Source organism: Apium graveolens, chromosome 3 (assembly GCF_009905375.1).
Source record: "Apium graveolens cultivar Ventura chromosome 3, ASM990537v1, whole genome shotgun sequence".
NCBI classification, from domain to species: domain Eukaryota; kingdom Viridiplantae; phylum Streptophyta; class Magnoliopsida; order Apiales; family Apiaceae; genus Apium; species Apium graveolens.
The window spans coordinates 206195086-206208857 of record NC_133649.1 but is presented as its reverse complement, the minus strand read 5'-3'; positions in this window follow the sequence as shown (position 1 = coordinate 206208857).

Sequence of the window (13772 nt, the reverse complement as noted above, 5' to 3'; positions counted from 1 at the left end):
CAAGGTATTCTGACGATAGAAGCTAGTGCTGAGGCAATCCAGTTTTTACAAATATTGAAGGTTAAAGGTAAAAAGACAACTTTGTTCTACAAGGATCCTAAAATACAAGCTTTTGATTCTAATGTGGGTAGGAGTATTTTTGAAAGGGAAAATCCTGGAGTTGATCTTAAGCAACTGAGGCTTATGGAAGAGGAATTTATATTTTTGAGATCAGTAACTGCTGATACTGTCTCACCATATGAAGATATTCCTGGACAGAGGCCAACTAAAGATGTGGTTATCAAGGAGATCATCAAAACTAATGCTGAAAGACCTGTTCTAATGTCTCAAGCTATATTAAATGTTAAGGAGAAGGTTGGTGAGAAATCAAAGTCCAAGCCTAAGCCAAAATCTAAGAAGAAATCAACATCTACCAAAACTCAAATACTGATAGATTAAGTCTATTCAGTCAGTCAGGCTCATGATAATGCGGGTGAAGGAAAAGTTCTTGAAGAAGAAGCTAATCAGGTTCACTAGAAGAGAAAGGTAATTCCTGGAAGTGATTGGGCTGAGAAATTGTAAATCATTCCAACCATTAACAATGCTAAAGTTGGAGAAATAATTGTTGAAATTCAAACACTCACTATAACGACTCGTATATTTTTATATTATTTAAATGTGTAATTATTGCATAGTTAGTTAAATAAAAAGTTGTATATTAATTTTGATAGTTGTGCTTTATTTATTACTATTTATATATGATTGATGGGTTGTGTGGATTATTCGCATGATTGTTTGTCGAACCGTATTATTTTTGTTTCGCTTTTAAAAGTGGTTTTATGGAAAATTTATTTTTAAAAATATTTGGGTTTTCTCAAAAATTGTTTTTATGATTTCATAATTTCAATAATTATTTTTGGGATTTTATAAAATTTAGAAATCAATATTTCATTAATTATTTCTCTTTAAATGATTTTCTGATTGCATTTAATTGAAAAATCGGTATTTAATTCCAAAATTTCTCAAAAATTGCGAAACACATATTTTATTAAGTTTTTAATATTCCAAGAATTTTAAAATTATTTTGGAGATTTTTGGAATTAATTTTACCCGCGCGTTGTTTCGTTTAATCGTTAAATGCGGGTCTAAGTTGTGTTTCAAAATTTATTTAAAAATTATAAAATTCATGTTTTAATAAACTTCGGGATATTTATGACATTTTAAAACTGTTTCCGTAATTTTCTGAAATTATTTTTAGTGCACCCCGGTCCGTTAATCTTAAGTTTCGAGTCCGAATCGGTCTACCGGGGATTTATAATTATTCAGTTTGCTACGTGGCAAGACATGAATTAGGGTAGCAGCTAATTTGATACATGTTTGATTGTTGGTTAGCAGATAATACAGTTAAAATTACTCTCCCCTGTTCCCATTTTTACCCCCCTTCTCTCATCTACTTCACTCTCTCTTTCAATATCTCGCATGTTTCTCTCTCTCTCGATTACAATCTCTCCTATCCTGACTCGATTTCTTTGTTCTCTGTGATATTCCCCCCCCCCCGCTTTCCCCGATTTCTGGTGAGTACTTGTTCGTTGCTGCCTTTCCGTTTTTTTTCGGCAAGGAGTGGCGGTGGTGTTGTGCGATTTTGTTTGTATATATGTTCGTATATATGTATATATATACAAGTGTGTGACGTCAGGCTGATGGCTGTTAAAGTTGCTGCCGGATTTCTCTATTTTCCGGCCTTCTTTTCCGGTCGGCTTCTTTGTTTCTTTCCGTTTCTTGTTCTGGTTCCTATGTTAGTGGTACACGCGTGCGTGTGCTCTTTTGCAATTAATTATTCTTTTGCTTTTCTGAAATTTCTGATGGGAATGAATTTTTAATTCTTTTTGCAGAAATTGTTGATCGAGCATTCGTGAGATAAATGATTTCCAACTGGATTAATTTATAAAAGTATCGGTGGAATTTTTGTGTTGGAACCCGAATAAGCGGGTGCCCTAAAAATTTTGCCGCCGTCCGCGATGAATTTTTACGAGCGGATGGTGGACGGTGATGATTTTTATCCGAGTCCTAAATATTTTAAATAAATAAAACGGTTCGTATAAATTATTTTCGGAATGTAAATAACTTTTCGCGTTACGAGTCGTAGTGGATTATAAAATTATGAATTTGATTTGTTGGGAATTAACGTCGATTGATGTTTCGACGGGTAGGTCTATAAATAGAAGAGTCGTTGTCTAAATTTTCTGAAAATTACTGTTGGATACGAATCGAGTATATATATCTAAATAAATACAAATCGAACCCTAATTTTTACGTGTGTATATGAATATGTTCTATTCGGGAATCGTTATCGTTGGATAATTGTCTAGCGAGGATATGTCAAGCATAACTGGTCGTCTAACCTAGGTTGTTTTGATTCTTTATGTTCAAGTCAAAGGACTTAGTAGTTAAAGTTGGTTTAGAGTCAAGCCAGTGTTAGTGTAAAGCTTCGCAAGGCAAGTACCCCTGAACAAATCTTTTACAGTTCAGTATATATGAATAATTGTTGATTTAATTTACGTACTGGAACAGAACATTTTAAGTTACGTATCCCCCGTGTTTAAATATGTTTTATTAACTTACATTTTGTTGGATAAGTGACTTCTGAAAATTTCTATCTCTAGATTGTGATTAAAACTGAAAAGATTTTGGAAAGTGTGATGTGGTATAACTGTTTAAAAGAGATAGGTATCATTGATTTTGGAAATTGGATAAAAATGGATCAGATATTGGATGGTTGCATAAGAGGCCCGTAACGGCCTAGCGGGTTTGCGTAAGTGGCTAAGTCGGTTGCGCGCCCTATTTAAACCGCTTAGTCCAGCGTGACAGAGAGCTAGCTAGTCTCTGAGTTCCGGAACAGGTTTGTGGTGGGATGGACTGATCAGCTGTCCCTAGGATTCATCCAATTATTTATCTGATTTTGGTTTAGTGGTTCCCGTAATGGTACAGATGATTTTGGTGCTTCCTGTAATGAAACAGTGGATTTATAAATGAAAATAGCATGCTAAAATTTGACTCTGGTATTCACACAGCACACAACTGATGATACGTTTTTATAAAGCATGATAGCGGTTGATATCTAGTTTATACCTGTTTTACTTGTTTTGGTAAATGAGTTATGATTTATGTTCTTATGCTATTTTTTTTATATATACACTGTTTTACTTGTTATTTATATAGTGGTACTATTGAGCAATTGATTGCTCACCCTTGCAGCTTGTTTTGTATTGATATATTGCAGATGTCTAGGAGACAAGTCAGGCCATGGAAGATAATGGTGTCAGCCCTCTCTGGTCCCGGCTCCTCTGAGGTAGTTTGTATCAGACCTTGAGGTTTGATGAGTTTCTATAATAAGTTAGAGTGTCGGGTTATGGAATAATTAGTTATACTGTTGTAACCTAAATAATACTTGAACCTGTATCAGATCTTGGTTTGGGGTCGTGTTTATATAATAATGTTTAATTAGTAGTTATATTCGTGATTTGTTATATTTTAGTGACGTCAGCCCCTGACCCCGGGGTTGAGGCTGTCACACTCACAACCATCGATACTACTCAAGTTGTTGACAGTATAATCTAAGAAGCAAAAGTTGATCATTCAATTCCTGACATAAATTTAAACTGTGATTCAAAAGTCTCAAACTCTAATAAGCCAGAGTTAACTCTTGAAGAAAAGAAAAAGCTGGTATGGGGAAGCAAAACACTTACACCTAAAAGAGATTCTTTTGAGACTATTAATAAGATCTACAGTGGTAACTCATAGTGTAGAAGAGCTGAAAGAAGAGGTATCTTGGGACTTCCAAATGATGATACTTTTACTAGCAATTATTTGATTCTAAGAGAGCCTGGAAATATGACATGAATAGAAGATAATGCGAAGCTTGAGGATTTACAGAAGATCATATATGTCCAGTTAGTGCTTGATTTGTTTGATACCAACAAGGCTAAAGAGACGATGTTATATTTTCTGGAGTCTGGAAAAAGGTTGAAGATTTTACAGGAACGGATGAGAGATAAACTATGGCAAGAGATGGAATATGTCAGTACATTACCTAAGGTAATCAATTCTACTACTTCCAGATGGTCTACTTATATGAAGGACCTTGTAACAACCCAAATTCGGGGTCAAGATTTGGTGTCACTAAACAATCTTTACATAAAATAAATGAATATTCAATTAACCCCTTAAATCCGGATCGTTTACAAGTTATGGTATGAAACAAGAATCTAACCTTCTACAATTCACAATAACTACGATACGAGTGTAAATACCTTTATGCTAACGTCCTTCTCATATTTTTCTAACATCTTCGTCCTCTCGAATCGGAGATTGCTCTAACTTCTGTAGTCTAACGAAACCTATTCACTTCTATCCTTATCTGCTTCTGAAAGAAATAAGAATTTACAAAGCAAGAGTGAGTGAAAAATGCCTAGCAAGTATATAATTTGAGTCTCAAGCATTAATTTCCAAGGAAAATTTCCGGTCAAAATCTTTAAATAATTTTAAACAATTCTATTTATTTGAGTGAGTTGAGCGAATAAACGTTGGTTGTCACCAACCTTTAATTATAAATCCAAAATTGACAAACGATTCCCAAATTCATCTCCTGAATCAGGGTTTTGTCCGGTTTTTGGAATCATAAAACCTTTCAAGAGAGAGTGCCGTTAATGGCGATCAACAATAAATTAGACTGGACACTAGTTCACACTTATATCCTGCTGATCAGTCAGGATACAGTGCAGATCTATACCTACCTGTATAGATCCAGTCGGGTATCCAGGCTCTACGGCCCATCTCAAGGATCCGGTTATGTCCCGATCCTTAGGATTAAGAACACTTAATCCCACAAATCATCATCATCCAGCCCGTGGAGTATTTTGATGTCAAATCATTTTGAATTCAAAACATCACAATTCAAGGTTCGCAAATAACCCGAAAGAATGGGTATTTGCTCAAGAGAGCAATTGAATTATAGGAACAATAATGAAAAGAACATGCATAATAAGAGTAATTGCAGCGAAATGTAAAACATTTAACTATTCTGAACTTAGAATAGGAACGAAGAAATAATTGCAGTATTTTAAACGAAAGTTCAGGAATACTTGCCTCAATAAGCTTTAATCGCTATTACTAGTTGACTTTGATTCGACTTGAACGTTCGGCTTTATCGTCAAACTACTATTCCATTTTAGATACGATCCCAACACTCAGGCCCTTCGATTAGAACTTCGTTAATCCCGACGTCTTATCACTAGATCATTCCTAGTCCGATGTCGATACTCGGGTTTTCCGTCTATGACCTATAGGGTTGAAATACCCTAATTCAGATAATCGCTTAAGCTTAACATCAAATCGCTATCACTTCTACCCATACTATTTTATAACCCGATTCGTATTTATATGTATATATGTATTATTGGAATACACATCACATTTAAGGTTCACATCATCAAATTTTGGTACAGGGCTTATTTTCGGAAAATATGTATACTCGCAGTTTTGAAAATAGTAAGGTGATTATAAAATATTTTTTCATAGCACATAAATAAATTCGTATAATATAATTACATACTTTCATTCTACATCTCCGATAATTATAGGTAACGTTCCCGTATTTTCATAATTAATTTTCCCGAAAATCGGACAGCGTCTCCTTTATTTATCGGCCTACCCGTCGAGTCAATCGATGTCAAAACACAACAATAATCGTAATGCAATCCAATCCACAATCCAATTTACCAATCCCATCCATCAATACAATTCACTTTATTAAATATTATCATTCATTTTGGTTTCAAAATTTATTTCACAACTAATTTAATTTATTTATAATTTAGGACTCAGATAAAAATCATCACCGTCCACCATCGACTCGCTGAGGCTCATCGACGGCGGTAAAATTCGTCGGTACCCGATAAATTTGGGTTTCCATACGAGTCCCACCAATTAATTTTAATAATTTCCCGTACGAATAAATTTATTTCATGAAATTTTCTCAAATAATTTATTCGAATATTAACCAATTAGTTCCCTGCAGAAAATAATTAATTTCGTATCAAAATAAAAAAATACACAGAATCAACCCAACACAATAGCCTCGACCACAGGTACGCCCCACGCGCCTCCGCCATCACCGGAAAAGGAGGGGGCGGCGATGGAGGGAAAGAAACAGAGAATCAGAAGTTAGACACACCACACACATACATATATGTATGGATATATATATATACCGAGTAAACAAAACAGAACTAGGCTGACTAACCACCAGGAAATAAACCGAAAAAGAAAGGCAGCGGCGAAACAAGGGGAAAACCCCGAGAACAGAACATGAGGAAAACGAAGGGGAAAAACGAGGAAGAGGGGAAGAGAGTTGAGATAGATTTTGAGGGAGAGATTTGGAAAAAGAAAAATCAAAACGAGAGTGAGATTGAGAGATTGGGTAGAGAGAGATCGACCGATGAAGGAGGCGGTGGTGATACAGAACAGGGGGGTGGGGAGATTAGGTTTATTTTCTTGTTTATGTTTCATCCCTTTTTCCTGTAAAGCCTAACTTGTTTCGCGTTTCACAATATAATGGTATAATTTATGAATAACGACAAATTACAATACTTTCAAATTTATTTGAAATTTTTAAAGTAATAATTAAAAAATAATTAAATAAAATTTCTATAATTTTTTGAACCATTTTTGGATCGCATATCCGACCCGCATTTTATAATTTAACGAATAAATGTGTGAGTGAATAAAAGCCATAAAATTGCTGGAATGATTTTAAAATTCTCAAAATATTTAAAAGTTAATAAAATAAAATTTCCATAATTTTTGAAGTATTCTGGAATTAAATACTGATTTTACAAATAATTAAAATCAGAAAATCATATAAAGATAAATATTCAATAAAATATTGATTTCTAAATTTTATAAACTCCTAGAAATAATAAAGAAAATTATAAAGCAACCGAAATAATTTTAGAGATGATTTTAGCACTTATAAGAATAATGCCATATAGTTCGATAATTAATTACATAAATAAGGTTTGTGTCCATCAATTACCCAAAATTAACAATAAGCTAACACACAGCCAACAGACTCATCACATATTTTATTTATTTAATAAATTGATAATTACATTTACATATCGGATCAGAAAATAGATTACTTAGCCGCTCAGTAACCATATAACGATACAATTTAAATATCATATTTGGATAATTATCAAAACAGGGCTTCTTATAAAATACTTTATACAAAAATAAAGTAATATTATCCCGTCTTTCGAGAATACGGGTTGTATCGCTCTGTAAAAAATGATTAGCGTATCGAAAATTTCACGTCGGGACTCGTACGGACCAAACCGTACCCCGGATCGAGAAAGTCAAAACACGGAAAGTGTTCAGAATTATCAGATTAGGTTAGGAAGGAGTTTTTGGAAGAGTTTCGGGTTGTAAAAACGCAAAAACGGTTGAAGTGGGACGATTTCTAATTCTAAAAAGTAATTTTATAATTACGTAACAATAATCATTATTAATTCTATAAATCCTTATAAAATCATATAATGATCCAAAAATTATCAGAAAAATACCAAGACTATCTATATTTTATCCTGGATAATTAAAAATTAAAATATCTAAATTTTATCAGAAATAAACATCCAAATATTATTATCCATCATCAAATAATTCACCAAAATTCACATAAAAATCACATAATAATTGTTTATTGATAAAAATAATTACATAATATTTCCCGGACGTTACATCCTTCCCCCCTTAAAAGGATTTTGTCCTCAGAATCATGCTAAGGAACATACCATGATATTTTTTTGAGTATCTTACTTAAAATTTCTCGGATGTCATCACTTTAATCACTATTCAACGGTCCCCTACCATCATCAAATTTATCAGTTGATCATGCAACCTCTAACTCAATCTATACTTCATACATTCGGAGCTAAATTACTCTTCATGGTCATACACACATGAACGTCTTATGAACTCGTTATACTTGTGACAATAAGACCAACTCATTCACAATCGTTCTATCTATCTCACTGTTTCAAAGGACTAATTTAATTTACACTAACCTTCTTTTCTTTCCAATTCTAATAGTCCGTGTTCATGAAATTTCTATTTTCACTGACTGTTCTACTTTACTTTTCATGTCTCTTTCTGTTCGGTTAGTCTGGCCTATGATCATTTTCTAATCATATTCGAGAATCTTTAATCGGTCTCTTGTACTTTCCATCCGTCTGCGCCTGATATACTGAACTCATGGCGTTTGATGCTTCGAAATGTTCTAAATCTATTCAAAAACTAAAAATTAAAGGAAAATCTCGACAGTTGCATTTAACTCACCACTTTGTAGTATATCTCAATTTCTTTTCAATCACTATCAAGTATATTCATCAAGCGAGAATCTTTTACTATCTGAAAGGAAATATATTAATTTGGAACGGAATGAATCAGAACTTTATTCAAACGCGAACTCTTGGTAATAGTACTCATTTTGTTGTCATATCAAATTAGATATCAATATGAACTTTGATGCTCACAACATTCCATACTGAAGTCAACAACAATCATCTATATTAATATCACCTTTGATACCCAACAACAAAGTAAGTATCAGTATAATCTAGAAGTCGGATCAAAACCTGTTCTTCAATTTCTAACTTTTCCAATTCCTTTATCCACTCCCCAGCAACCTTAGTGACATTCACTCTTTCTTTTCTAATCAAGATATCTGTTTCTAAATGGATCTGGCTTGATTGGTAATTAACCATACTTCCGTAGCTCGTAATCAACTATGACCAGAATTCATACTTTTGAAGCTTAGAACGCAGTTGCTACATCTCACCCCTCACATGCATATCTTCAGACATTTAACCTGGTCTTCCTTAGTCCTTGAATGGGCGATGATGTTATCAATAAATAAAATTACACTATCCAAATACTCCTGGTACATTATGTTTATTTAATCTTCAGACTTACTGATAATCGATGCGTAATTTCATACCTCCATTATCTTTTTCCCATGACCTTTTTGTGCATAGCACGAAACATTCTTTTTTCATTATTCTTTCATTCCACACTCCTGAAGTTTCCTTCATTCATTACTTCGTCCCTACTGGGTTATACAATACAGGGCTTTTGACACCAACTCGACTCTATGCTGTAACCGATGAGAAATTCTTACCTCATTCCCCGAGGTAACCCAGGGTAAATCATTCGTTAGAACCTTCGGGGCTTGCTTTAATTCTAAAGAATTCCGATATGAGATTCATTGTAACGTTTTCTTTTTAACAGTTCGCCACTAATACCTTGGTTTAATCTTCCTTGTTTACACGCATTCCTTGAATGAAATTCCTATCTTCAATTATCAGTGCTTCACTTCATTCCCCTATCAGTTTTGGCACAACGGACGTTCACAACTTGCTTATATCCTAGACCATTTTATAGAATTTCTTTATCATCCTTTTGTTTCCACTTCTTTTCTTCATTAGTTCTTCATTCTCATTATTCATTATCTCTTTTAAACATAAGGAATTTCTTTTTCCTTGATAATTCTAATATGTTCATTATTAGATAGATCATTTATGGAGTTAACACTGGAATAAAGGCTTTTATTTATAATATTTAAATTCTTACTAACAGAATTATCAAAATTGATCGATAGTTATTTTCTGAACCTCACTTAAATCGTCAGTGATCGCATATTTGGCTTTTCCCTAATTGATTAACATTTCTTTTTCTTGAGTTCACATGTGGACTTCGTCAATCCCTATCTTACATCGGGTACTTGGATTTGCAAGTTTCCCAGTATTTCACAGCATCTTCCATTAAATCATAATTCGACATGGATGTACATTCATGTCCTTCATGGTGTATTATTACAGATGGTGACATTCCTTTGCTCTATTTTGGATCTTCAGTTCCTGTAAACGTTCTCTCCATGAATTTACAGTAGCTTCTATTAAATCGTCATTCGATATGGGTATACATCCAAGTCCTTCCTGGAACACTATTACAGATGATAGAATCTCTTTGCTTTATCTTGAACCTTCAGTTCTCGAAAATATTCGTTCTTACTGTCATGTACCAATTACTTTATGTTCCTCTTATTTATCGAAAAGGGCGTATTCATCTAGATAAAATCTCGCACATGTCTGCATTAACATCACGCTAATTTTACTAAACTTTCGATTTCTGCTAATGCCATCACTTCCTCCAAATTCCTAATTGCTTTAATTTTGGAACTGAAAATCATGTCAGAGTTTGACTTAATCTAATTGGAATCGATCTTCATTTAACTACCCATTAGTTGGTAAAGTTAATCAATTAACTCTTTTAATCGATCAATTAAACCAGGTAATGACTAGCTAAATGGAATCAAAGACCAATTATATAAAGTCGGTTTGATCATGACAACCTTTTCCAAAAACCGAGATCGTAATTATTTGGAGTATCAATTAGAATGAAAATATACTTCTTTATCCTTAAAAGTAGGGTAATTCCTGAAAATTTAGGCAGCACTTCCCCTATACCATCAAATACCAGTCAGGCTCAAGCCGACACCATCAATCAACTAAAGCATCCACAATCATATCCACCCACTTTCATCAACCAATTCATCCATACACCATAACTCAAACTGTAACATTTCGATCAGCACCTGTACTATTAACTGGCATATCATCTATCTTTGAATTGGACTGAGGTCTTAAACCAACAATGATTAATATAACCATAATTTTCTCAGTTCTTTCAGAATATTCAAAAAGGTTATCAGTAAACTTAAAATTCATCTTGTTGTTTCTCAAAATTTTTATTTCACAAGTATTTTAACTTATTTCTGGCCATTACTAATTGTGTAGAATTACTTTTAAGAATTATGCCGCATCCTTCAACCAGTCACACCAATCATCTATCTTGGACGATACACATTCAATTTCATTAACTAGTCTATTTATCTCTTAATAACCATGCATGGTTTTCATTATTATCGTCACAATCTGGTGGAAACTTAATCGTTATATCATTATTTCTTAAAAGGTTTCACAGTCGAGTAACCATTGCTTCATCTCCACTTATGTTCCCGTATCAAGCCTTCGTCATTGTTCCGGTTATGGGTATTAAATTCACCATAACTTATTTACTCAAGTTAGGTAACTTCACAATTCCTTGAAGATCACGTCCAAAATTTGGTTACAATTAAAATCTCTTCTATCTTGAATCTTCATGATAAATATCTTCTCGCGATGAAGGGATGCTTCACGTATTAGTTGCCTGTCTGAGTCAGTGTTCAGAATTCCCTTGATCTACGATTGTCATCCCGATACTCGTTCGCTTCGTCTGATGCATACAACCTTTCTTCCTTATTTTATAACTAATCTATTTGTTATGGTTCGCTAACCATTCATTTCACGTCAAAATCCTCTAATTTGAAGTGCATCATATTAACATAATTTACCATACTGATGAGATCCTCGTAACATGAACAACTGTCTGACTTGATGTCTTCGCCATGTCCATGTTATCGGTGAATTTCTTCTTCCTTACCCGTAGATGTCCACCACTTATTTTCTTGCGATCCTATCTACATTCGACATGTAATTCTACCTATTACCTGGGACTATTCCATTTCTTTTGAAATCGTCAAACAACAAACTTTACGCAAAAGGGGAGTTTGTGAATATGATTTTGATTGAAAAACTGAATAAGAAATAACAATGCAACAAACGATTGTGAGAATCTGTAAATCAGTAAATTGAAGGAAGAAGAATAAGTGAAGATTTAGATGTGAGTGAGACAACCATATTTGTACGCAAGATGGCCAGTCTTTCATACTATATGGCATACAGCACATGATTAGGTGGCGTCCCACCCGACTCTTCATCATTTCGACAAAGTGTCATACCACAACACTGTTTGTCTCAATCAGGAATCAATAATATTGAGAAGAGAAATAATTCAGAAGGAATACAATAAATTTTCTTTCGTTTTTGCCTCCTACGATTTATCAATAGAAAATCTCATACGTATTTAAGAATCAAGAAGAATATATGCTATCATATTTGTAAAAGAATGACCTTGTAGGTAACCATTGGTCACCTTCCACGCTTCATTTACGTATGCCCTCGGGAAATATTTGAATGAGAGATTCACAGCTTCAGTCACATTACAACTTTAGAATATCGTCTGGAAATGCCTCCACGCTAAATGCTTTAACAATTCGATCATGATTGCGCTCCCATGAAATTTATAATCATTTCTTTCGATTTCATCTATGCCACGTAGAATAACCATCACGACACACCTCACTTCGTCGATAAAAATACGATTCTTCTCCAATCATCTGGAAGATTCTTCGATTTTATTCAATCATCCTCTGTCCGTTCAAATCACGAATCTTGTTAAATTTTAATAATTTCATAAATTGGGTAAATAATATTTTAACATGTTGATTCAATTATTGATATTATTAAACAAAGTTTACTTTCGTCTTTTACGGAAATCTTTAAAATTTCTTCCTGCTGGTGGGTCTACTTAGTCCTTCAAACTAACAACACTAAGTCTATATCCATTCTTCCTTTTTAGGTCATTTTCTGTTTATAATAGCAAGAACTTGAATAGTAATTCGACAAACAAATTGTGAAACTCATTTATGCAAAAATCTTCTAAAAGTTGATTAAGAAAATCTGTTTCGAAATCTCATTTTAAAATTTTGAAAGTCATACATTTGGTCGTCATTACTATATAAGTTACTTGCTATTCTCATGATCTGCTAATGAAATATCCGATTAAAAGAATGCTCATATAAGGGTCCCTCCACTTTGGTACATCTTCTACTTTTTCCTTGGATTTTGCTCGCACTTATTAGTCGATGAAACTTTATTTACCGTTGTATATCATTTTATTCGCAATTCTACCACAATACTGACATCTGGTACTATCTTTGACATTCTTGTCATCGTCCTTGACGTTATGCTTACAACCATGCAGGCGATTTGACGTTCTGTCTATAGATAGGGTCGCATCTTCTTGCTAGTCTTACCTATATCTAGTAAGGTAAATATCATTCCTTGCGCAGCTCCCGATAAGTGATAAGAATCTTCTCGCAACAGTGGTGCCTCTGAAACGTGCAACATTGGTTCTTCATCAGCTTCTCTCAACTTGTTGCCTTCGGCGTGAAGCTCGTCCTACTACCTAATTTTAAATTAAGTCGTACCAAAGCTCACCTAGCCTTTCTTTCACAAGTTCTCACAAGAATCAATCGCATTTTCTTCAAAACCGCATGAAAAGTAGGGTAACATACCCAGTCTCCGTCGATCTGTCGATTCCTCATTACTGTAGGATCGGAGAACTCAATATACCTATAGCATTGCGATATTCGCCTTACACTTCCCTCAACAATCCTGGCTTACCAATCCTGTATCGGACCTGCTAATCCTTACTCGTACTCAATTCGAACTTAAAATGAGTACGCCTAGGGTCTTTCCTATCTCATATGGCCTATCACTCTTGTCTGACCCTCACCTATTCTTATTTCAGTGACCAATAACCTGTAGCTCTGATGCCAACTTGTAACAACCCAAATCTGGGGTTAAGATTTGGTGTCACTAAACAATCTTTACATAAAATAAAAGAATATTCAATTAAACCCTTGAATCCGGATCGTTTACAGGTTATGGTATGAAACAAGAATCTAACCTTCTACAATTCACAACAACTACAATACGAGTGTAAATACCTTT